This window comes from Rhamphochromis longiceps, linkage group LG3, assembly GCF_057381845.1.
Source record: "Rhamphochromis longiceps isolate RC_006_pf linkage group LG3, R_longiceps_female_GT1.1, whole genome shotgun sequence".
In the NCBI taxonomy this organism is placed as follows: domain Eukaryota; kingdom Metazoa; phylum Chordata; class Actinopteri; order Cichliformes; family Cichlidae; genus Rhamphochromis; species Rhamphochromis longiceps.
In genome coordinates, this window is record NC_140559.1 from 21,355,693 (window position 1) to 21,365,661 (window position 9,969).

The 9,969-nt window shown below is 40.6% G+C and overlaps 1 pseudogene; it reads right to left on the minus strand.

The window, feature by feature from the left end:
• Positions 1 to 3,766: 3,766 nt before the first annotated feature.
• Positions 3,767 to 4,538, minus strand: LOC146673393 (coxsackievirus and adenovirus receptor homolog; annotated as a pseudogene).
• Between the last annotated feature and the right edge of the window lie 5,431 nt (positions 4,539 to 9,969).

Genomic DNA, 9,969 nt, shown 5'->3' on the forward strand with positions numbered 1-9,969 from the left:
AAAAACCCTGGGTCAACGACCCAGGCATCCTAACAACTTGACTTTGAGTGAAGATTTAAGGTGATAGGAAATATAAATAACTGCAACTTGAATCTTCACTGAAGCTCAGTATTTGTATAAATGTAAGAAACTGCACTTTGAGTACATTTGCCTTCTCTCTTATAAAATGAACCCAACACTTCTAATATTGGCATACTGCATAACAGACCCAATGTGCAAAACAATGAGTTCCCCTAACGATAAACTGCTATGTTCTGAGTTATTCCTGCAAACTTTGCTATTTTCATGACAAATTCTTCACTTTTTTCTCAATACTTTGCAACTTTATTTGTCAAAAATTACGATTTTTTTTCTTGGATGTTTATACTCCCCAATCCCTGCCCTGCTGTTTTTTTTCTTCTACCTTCATTAGCCCCAATAAGCCATAGTAATTTTCACCTCCACCTTTTTGCTACTTCTACACTAGGTGCATGAATGCAGAATGAGCCATCTAGGCCATAATAATAATAATAATAATAATAATGGATTGGATTTATATAGCGCTTTTCAAGGCACCCAAAGCGCTTTACAATGCCACTATTCATTCACTCTCACATTCACACACTGGTGGAGGCAAGCTACGGTTGTAGCCACAGCTGCCCTGGGGCAGACTGACAGAAGCGAGGCTGCCATATCGCACCATCGGCCCCTCTGGCCAACACCAGTAGGCAAGTAGGGTAAAGTGTCTTGCCCAAGGACACAACGACCAGGACAGAGAGCCCAGGGATCGAACCGGCGACCTTCCGGTTACAGATGCGATTCCCAACCCCCTGAGCCACGGTCACCCCAAACCCCTACTTTTCCAACCCGTTTGGTTAAGAAATAATGCAAAGTCAGGACACTATAAAAGTTGGCAAAAACACCACCAGAACACCATATTGTACACCAATGAGTAGTGTTTTGAATGCCTCCTTATGAATGGTGGAAAAAACTGAACTGAACTCAGCCTTTCTCGGAATGCATAGTTGGATTAGTATATAAGTGAAGATTAGTACAGAGTAGATAAAGTTGGCAAATTTAGGCAATCACTTTGCAAATTGAATCCGGAATGAATTGGTGTGTTCTGCACTTCTTCTTTGATTTGGTGATTGGATTTTAAATTAGGTGGATGAGAAAACCATCGGGAGTGCCCTGCATAATTTCAGAAAATGGCATCACAACCGTCACGGAGCGCTGGAAAATGCCAGTTAAGTGACAGGCCATTGCTCATTGTTGTTTTTTGTTTTGTTTTTTTTTGTTTTTAGCCATTGCTCATTGAACATGACAGTGAATGGCATCCTGACTTAGTAAACTGTATTTTTTACATAGTTTCTCAACCAGTTGGGTTGAAAAAGTGGAGGTTTATGGCCAGACTACCAGTCCAGCCCTACAAATATCTTGCGTTCTCCACAATGATCACTGTAACGAACAGCTCTGCCTCTGAAACCGTGTTGTTTCCTCTGTATCTCTTCTGAGATTATTATGCACAAGTGAAACAACTAAGATTCTCTGTTGCCACGAGTCTAATAAAAAGAAAACCCACTTATTATACTGTTAAATTTTACTTTATGAGAAATGAACAAAAAGTAGCAATTTCACATTAAAGTAATTAAAAAATGTATTGAAAAACAAATCTGAAATGAATAAACGATGAATTTAGGACAACATAAAAATAACACAATATCTTTTTGGCTAAGCTGTCTTTCACAAGTGGTCACCACAGTGAAGCTACTGAAAAAAGGACAATCATGATCTTAATTTCTAGACTATTTTAAAGTAATGACTCAAGAGCCACAGTCATGAGTAGATCAGATTATGTTTAGAACTCTGTGTTAACTCAATACAAATGGATGGATGCAATTCTTTTGCTTTATGGACACAGAAAAAAGCCAAAGAAGTGGGTCTGTTGTTTGGTTTCTTTGTACAATATCCAGTTAAATTAGATTTCCCCTTTAACAAATGCACCAGTTTCAGGGAGATGAAAAGGCAGCCATCTACTTCAAAGTAGCTGTCCTTTATTGGTTTCAGGGTGAGGGGAAAGAGAAGAGAAAAAGGACAGCAGAGAGAGACTACCAACAAACAAACTGCATATTGACATGTGGACATTGAAAAGAGAGGACTGAAGGAAAAATCCTCAGAAAAAAACCCGCAACAGATTCTACAGTTTCAGGTAAAAGAAAGACAAGGAGATTTATCTATACAGAAAAACAAACTGACTATTGTCATTTACTTTACTAATAGATGTTAGATTTGAAATAAACATATTATTATTACATTCAGTAACAGCAAAGTTGTAGAGTTCATGGAATATATTTTTGACACAAATATGTCAGATCTTTGTCAGAACTGAAAATCATTTGTTTAAAATGTAGCAGCTGACTGTCGAGTTTTAAAAACCAATGAAATGTTAGGACAATAGGACATTATGTTGTGGTAAAAAGTGTGGGCTAACGATTATAATCCACCACAGCCTACAATTTTGTTTCTTTCTTACTCTTTTACAGTGCTTTTCTGTTTGCCTAATAATTCCTAGACAGAAGAGGAACATATTCAATGTATGTTTGGCTAAAGCTTATTAGAAGACCCTTTATCTATTCTACAAAAACTCAGAGAACTCCATCAAAAAAGGGGTCAGCTTGACCTTCACCCGATTTTCACCAAAATTAAATCAGCTTGAGCTGGTATCTACCATCATTCAAAATTTGAACATATCTTGAAAAGTGTGGACACTAGAAAGCTAACAAACATTAGATACTCCATCACTTTGGGTGATGGACATATAACATTTTAAAAACCTTGACTTGTCCTAAGAAGTACTTCAGTACAACCTATCCAGAATTCTGGCTCCCACATTACAATCAGCCAGTTGATTACAGATACGCCTGATCTCAACTTGTTATGTGTATAAAGTACAGATGCCCACACAATCAATTTCGTCCACTCCAACCTCTCAACCTACATGGGCAAGACCAAAGAGCTGTCAAAGGACATCAGGATCAAGATTGTAGACCTGAACAAGGCTTACATATGGCCTACAAGACGGTCTGCAAGAAGCTTCATGACAAGGTGAAAACTGCTGGTGCCACTATTCAGAAATATAATAAATATGAAATGACCGTCAATCTCCTTTGGTCTGAAGCTCCATGCAAGATCTTGCCTCATGGGTTGAAGTTGATCATGAGGTGGTGGACAAGCCTTGTAGAACACCATTTGTAACACAATTTCTCCTCTGCTCTTAAAGTCACACATACAGGCACATCTTACATTTGCCAGGGAATATCTAAATGATTAAGGGAAGGATCATGAGAAAGTGCCATGGTCTGATGAAACCAAAATCAAACTCTTTACATCACCTCAACCTTTTTTCTTTTTTTTTTTTGCTAAGGAGCTTGTTAGTAAAAAAAAAACTTCACTGTCCATTGAGGAGCTAGTGGACAGGATACTGTAAAACAACCTTCCCTCAGCCAAAACACAATAGCTGGGTCGTGGATGGGTCCATCCAAAACATAGTACCAAGGCAACAAAGAAGTGTCTAAACAAGAAGAACATTAAGATCACTAAGCCAGTCTAGCCAGTCTCCAGACCACAGTCCTATAGAAAATCTGTAGGAAGAACTGCAGCTTTGAGTTGTCAAGTGGAAGCCAAGAGACCTAAAGAATTTAAAGAGTTTCTGTATAAAGGATTGGGGCAAAATCCCTCTGCAATCTTCTTTTTCTCTGAGATGCTTTAAACATGATTCAGTGAGATATTAGTATGAACCCTGATTTTGTTTTTTACATTTTCTGTAGCAAACAACAACAACAACAACAACAACAACAACAACAACAACAACAGCAAGTACACCAGAAACTGAGAGAACAGTGATTAGTCCAACAGATCCATCCTCCTTCCCTCCAGCCTCCTTCCCTCCATCCTCTGTGTCTCCTCCTGTCTGACCTGCAGGTGAGAAACAGGTGTGAGGTGTCAGCTGTCAGGTAGGTGATGAGTGAAGAACAGAACAGAATCCATTTCCTCTTCAAACTGCTGTCAGACATTATCTACTGCACTCTGATCACATCACTCAGACCAACTGCTTTCTACAAAGTCTCATCAACAACATCTTTAGAAACAAACATCAACAACCAGGAAGCAGCTTCACCTCTGATCACACACACACTCAACTCTACTCACTCACCTGGAGGATCAACAATCAGGTCGATGCTGTTGATGAACTTCATACTGTCTGCCTTGTTCTTGACACGACACTCATATGTTCCAGTGTCATTAATCGTCACATCCTTCAGAATCAAAGACACGTCTCCATCCTTCATCTGTCTGTCCTGCAGATCCACCTGGTTCTTAAAAGATGGATGCTGGTCTGGAACAAATTGCCCATCCCCGTACACAAAAACATATTTCTTTCCCAGGTCAGCTCTGCTCCACTCTAAAATAATAATGGTGTTGTTGTTTGGAGCTCGACATATCAGAGTGGCGTTCTGTCCAGACTCTGCTGTGATGGTTTTCTGGTCTGAAAGAGGAAACAACACAGAGCAGAGAGATTAAAAGTACAAATGTTCACATATATAGCAGCTGATCTGAGTGAGGATCAGAAAGAGACTGCTGAGCTCTCCTGAACTGGACCAAATGAAGCCCATTATTTGGCAGACTGGCCATCACCCAGTTTATTTGGAGGGAAAATCTTGCAAGACAATGCTAAACTGTATCTATAGTAAAATACCCACTTTGTAGTAAAAGCCATGCGGGTGCTGAACTGACCTGCCTGCAGTCCAGATGTTTTACCAGTTGCTATCGTTTAGTACACCATTAAACAGCAAATATGACAAAGGAGACCTGGAGAAGAACAGGGCAGCTTCGTTCCCCAAAAAATCCAGAAACTAGTCTGGAGGTACATCTTTCGCCATCTTACAATGCTGGGATTGCAGCCATTCCCCAACTCTCTGTGAATGGTACTCATGGCCATTCGAGAATCTGTGTCTTTGATTAGTAGTCGTTGATCAATGGTCATAAGAATTTGCATACTAACAATCATGGAACTAACCCCCCCCAGCACATTATTCATTCAGTGGTGCTAGTTTCCTTTGCTGTGCAAATGTAGTGTTTATAAGGTTGGGGAAACCTGCAGTCAGCTGAGACTGGAAAAGTCACTGGGATGAGTCACAAAACGTTTCTCCCACTGAAAATGTCCGGATGAACAGAAAACACAGGCAGCACAAACGACAATTTTAGTAGCACAAACCAGCACAAACGTAGCACAGTTGAATGACACCAGTTTTGTTTGATTCCATTAATGTGGGGGGGCTGGTTGACCTCTGATGACCTCTAGAAATTTTTTTGAATATCTTTAAAATGATAGCAGCACAAACAAAGAATTTGCACCACAAGCGTAGCACAAACGTTTGATACCACTTTTGTTGGATTTGAAGAAGGTGGAGGGGCAAATTCACTCACATCACTCATGCTGATGCTGCTGATCAGTTGGGTCAGTGTTCTTCTGTTTTGTTCTTCCCATGAAGACACGACAATCGTATTTTCCAATATCAGCCGTTGGGTACATTCTTCAGAATCAAAAACATTTCTCCATTTTTTTATCTGTCTGTCGTGCAGATCCACCCGGTTCTTAAAAGATTCATGTCGGGGTATGATGTGCCGTGTGAGGTACGATTATTGTATTTTGGAATATGGGAAAATGTAAGAAAGGAGGACCATTACTTGTTTAAAATTATGTTGCTGTCAAGCAAAAAGGTAATAATAAAAAACTGGCTGAAAAGTGACCCTTTAAAATTGGAAGAATGGACTGATGTAATCGAGGAAATATATATAATGGAGAAAATGACCTACACTTTGAGACTGAAATCTGATAAATACCGAAAACAGTGGACAAGATGGATAGCCTAGAAGACTCACTCACCCCACAAGGCAGGGATCTCTCCTCGTTGGAGTCCCCCCCCCCCTTTTTTTTTTCTACTTCTTAATTCAAACTGCTTTTGGTTTTTGATCCTTTAAGGCATAGGCGGATGGCCCTGAGAGAATGGGGTCTAGCTATTCCCCGCTCTGGGTTCAAATACAGTATGTTATGATTATGGATGGAACTGGACCTGTCGGGGAGAGGACCAGACTTTGGGCCCTGTCTGGCAGTCTTCATAGGCATGTAAGGGGTTGGATGGATGGTGTTTTTGGGATTGGATCAATAAGACAGTACTTTGGGCATTCCCTGGCTGATAGGAGTCCCCCCTCTCTATACATATGTGTATAATTATTCTTTGCTTTCTTCACCCGACAGATTAGGTGTGCTTTATTCCTTTTAGTTTGTCTTTTTTGCGTTCCTTTTTCATATTTTTATTTGTATCTACCATAAATTTGGAAAATGGTAGAGTTAAAGAATGTGCAAGTTAAAGAAAAAAGATTCATGTTGCTGTTGAGGAACAAACTGCCTATCCCGATACAAAAAGACATATTCTTTATTCCGCACAGCTCTGCTCCACTCTACTACAACATACAGTGGGGCAAAAAAGTATTTAGTCAGCCACTGATTGTGCAAGTTCCCCCACCTAAAATGATGACAGAGGTCAGTAATTTGTACACTTCAACTGTGAGAGACAGAATGTGAAAAAAAAATCCATGAATCCACATGGTAGGATTTGTAAAGAATTTATTCGTAAATCAGGGTGGAAAATAAGTATTTGGTCAATAACAAAAATACAACTCAATACTTTGTAACATAACCTTTGTTGGCAATAACAGAGGTCAAACGTTTACTATAGGTCTTTACCAGGTTTGCACACACAGTAGCTGGTATTTTGGCCCATTCCTCCATGCAGATCTTCTCGAGAGCAGTGATGTTTTGGGGCTGTCGCAGAGAGTAGGAGCCATATGAGTTGTTCCCTTCTGACTAAGTGGGTTGGTTTAAATGGACTCACTGTATTGGTGCACGGGTGTGGGGTGTGTCTCATGGGTGTGGTAGATGATAAATGTGGTTGCACTCACCTGTTCACAGCACCTAATGTTGATGAGCAGAAAGGTAGGGTGAGCATGAGGCAAAACTTTCTGTTGACCGCAGCTTGAGCGCAGCTTGAGCGCAGCTTGAATGATTTGATGTATTTTAACTGTAACTTGATGGTTTTGTATATTTGTGCACTAATTGATACCATAGACCAAGTTGTAATTTGATTTAGTAGTTAGTGCAGTTATTATTGAGTTGCAGTTATTTGTTTGTGCAGTCTGTGCATTTGTTAATCCCATGTCCTCGATTTGTATAGTGGACAGTTGCATGTGGAATAAAAGGAGCAAATGATACAGAAGTGTATTTTATGCGTTTATTGTTGCGCGTCATCTGTGTCCTCATGTTTAGCCTGCCGCGGCCATTGGTTGGTTGAGCCGCAACACCGAGCAACACGGACTTTCAACTCCCGCCACAGATTTTCTATGGGGTTGAGGTCTGGAGACTGGCTAGGCCACTCCAGGACTTTCAAATGCTTCTTACGGAGCCACTCCTTTGTTGCCCGGGCGGTGTGTTTTGGATCATTGTCATGTTGGAAGACCCAGCCTCGTTTCATCTTCAAAGTTCTCACTGATGGAAGGAGGTTTTGGCTCAAAATCTCACGATACATGGCCCCATTCATTCTGTCCTTAACACGGATCAGTCGTCCTGTCCCCTTGGCAGAAAAACAGCCCCATAGCATGATGTTTCCACCCCCATGCTTCACAGTAGGTATGGTGTTCTTGGGATGCAACTCAGTATTCTTCTTCCTCCAAACACGACGAGTTGAGTTTATACCAAAAAGTTCTACTTTGGTTTCATCTGACCACATGACATTCTCCCAATCCTCTGCTGTATCATCCATGTGCTCTCTGGCAAACTTCAGACGAGCCTGGATATGCACTGGCTTCAGCAGCGGAACACGTCTGGCACTGCAGGATTTGATTCCCTGCCGTTGTAGTGTGTTACTGATGGTGACCTTTGTTACTTTGGTCCCAGCTCTCTGCAGGTCATTCACCAGGTCCCCCCGTGTGGTTCTGGGATCTTTGCTCACCGTTCTCATGATCATTTTGACCCCACAGGATGAGATCTTGCGTGGAGCCCCAGATCGAGGGAGATTATCAGTGGTCTTGTATGTCTTCCATTTTCTGATGATTGCTCCCACAGTTGATTTTTTCACACCAAGCTGCTTGCCTATTGTAGATTCACTCTTCCCAGTCTGGTGCAGGTCTACAATACTTTTCCTGGTGTCCTTCGAAAGCTCTTTGGTCTTGGCCATGGCGGAGTTTGGAGTCTGACTGTTTGAGGCTGTGGACAGGTGTCTTTTATACAGATGATGAGTTCAAACAGGTGCCATTCATACAGGTAACGAGTGGGGACAGAAAAGCTTCTTACAGAAGACGTTACAGGTCTGTGAGAGCCAGAGATTTTCCTTGTTTGAGGTGACCAAATACTTATTTTCCACCCTGATTTACGAATAAATTCTTTACAAATCCTACCGTGTGAATTCGTGGATTTTTTTTTCACATTCTGTCTCTCACAGTTGAAGTGTACCTCTGGTGCAAATTACTGACCTCTGTCATCATTTTAAGTGGGGGAACTTGCACAATCGGTGGCTGACTAAATACTTTTTTGCCCCACTGTATGTTGTTTGGAGCTCGACATATCAGAATGCGTTCTGTTCACACTCAGATATATATATATATATATATATATATATATATATATATATATATATATATATATATATATATATATATATATATATATATATATATATATATATATATATATTTTTTTTTTTTTTTTTTTTTTTTTTTTTTTTTTTCCAGATTCAATCTGAGCAATTCAAATTTAACTTATTCAAATTCAGTTTTTGCAAGTTTGACTCTCATCATCCCACTGGAGCACAAACTGGGTGTCATCAGGACGCTACAACACAGAGTGAACACCATTCCCACTGACACAGCAGCCAGGGAAGCAGAAGAACAGCACAACAAGAAGGCACTGAGTAAATGTGGTTATCCTAGCTGGACTTTTGTCAAAGCTGGAAAGGTGCCTAAAGAAATCTCAATTCGATCCAGGAGAGAAGGACAACCGCCTGCTCAGCGAAAACCTGTAGTGATCCCATATGTGTCAGGAGTATCGGAACAATTGAGACAATATTTTTCTAAACACAAAATTGGTCCACCCCAATGATCAGAGTAAACAGAGTAACATAGTGTACGCTGTTAAGTGCCAGGAGGATTGCCAGGATTTATACATCAGGGAAACCAAACAATCTCTGGGTAAGATGATGGCACAACACAGAAGAGCTACCTCGTCAGGCCAGGACTCTGAAGTCTATTTACGCTTACAGCCCAGTGGACTCTCTTTAGATTAATCATTAACCTGCAGTAGGTTTCTGCTCCGACTCTGACACCTTGAACAAACCTAGAGAACAAACATAATGTGGGCGTAGGCTTCAGCACTGTGAACATTAAACACTTCACACCATAAAAGAGTCTCAAGTTCTAACGTACCGGACAAAGATCAGCTTCCATATTCTGATATGACTTTAGATTAATAACTAACCTGTAGCCGGTTTCTGCGCCAACTCCAACTCCCTGTATAAATTCTGGTGGCTGTGACAGCTGCTAGTAGAAGAGTTTGTTTTTAGGAGGTGGAGATGTTCTTAGAAGGAGTGCGTAATCAGCTCTTTGTGTAGACGCTAAAAGCTTTGAGCTTAAAACTCTCTGCTCATCACTAATGTTCAGGCTTCATGTGGACATGAATCAAAGTGAAAGCAGAGAAACTGGAATGAATCAGGTGTTGTAGAAGATGGGGAAACAGGTTGGAGAGAGGATGCTGGTCCTTCTTTGAGCCTGACATCAAACATATCATGTTGTTCACGTGCTGTCAGTGTGACACAAATAAACCATAGGAACAAAGATGCTCAAAAGTTATTTGCAAAGAAAGTAAGAAAATGAGTGAAA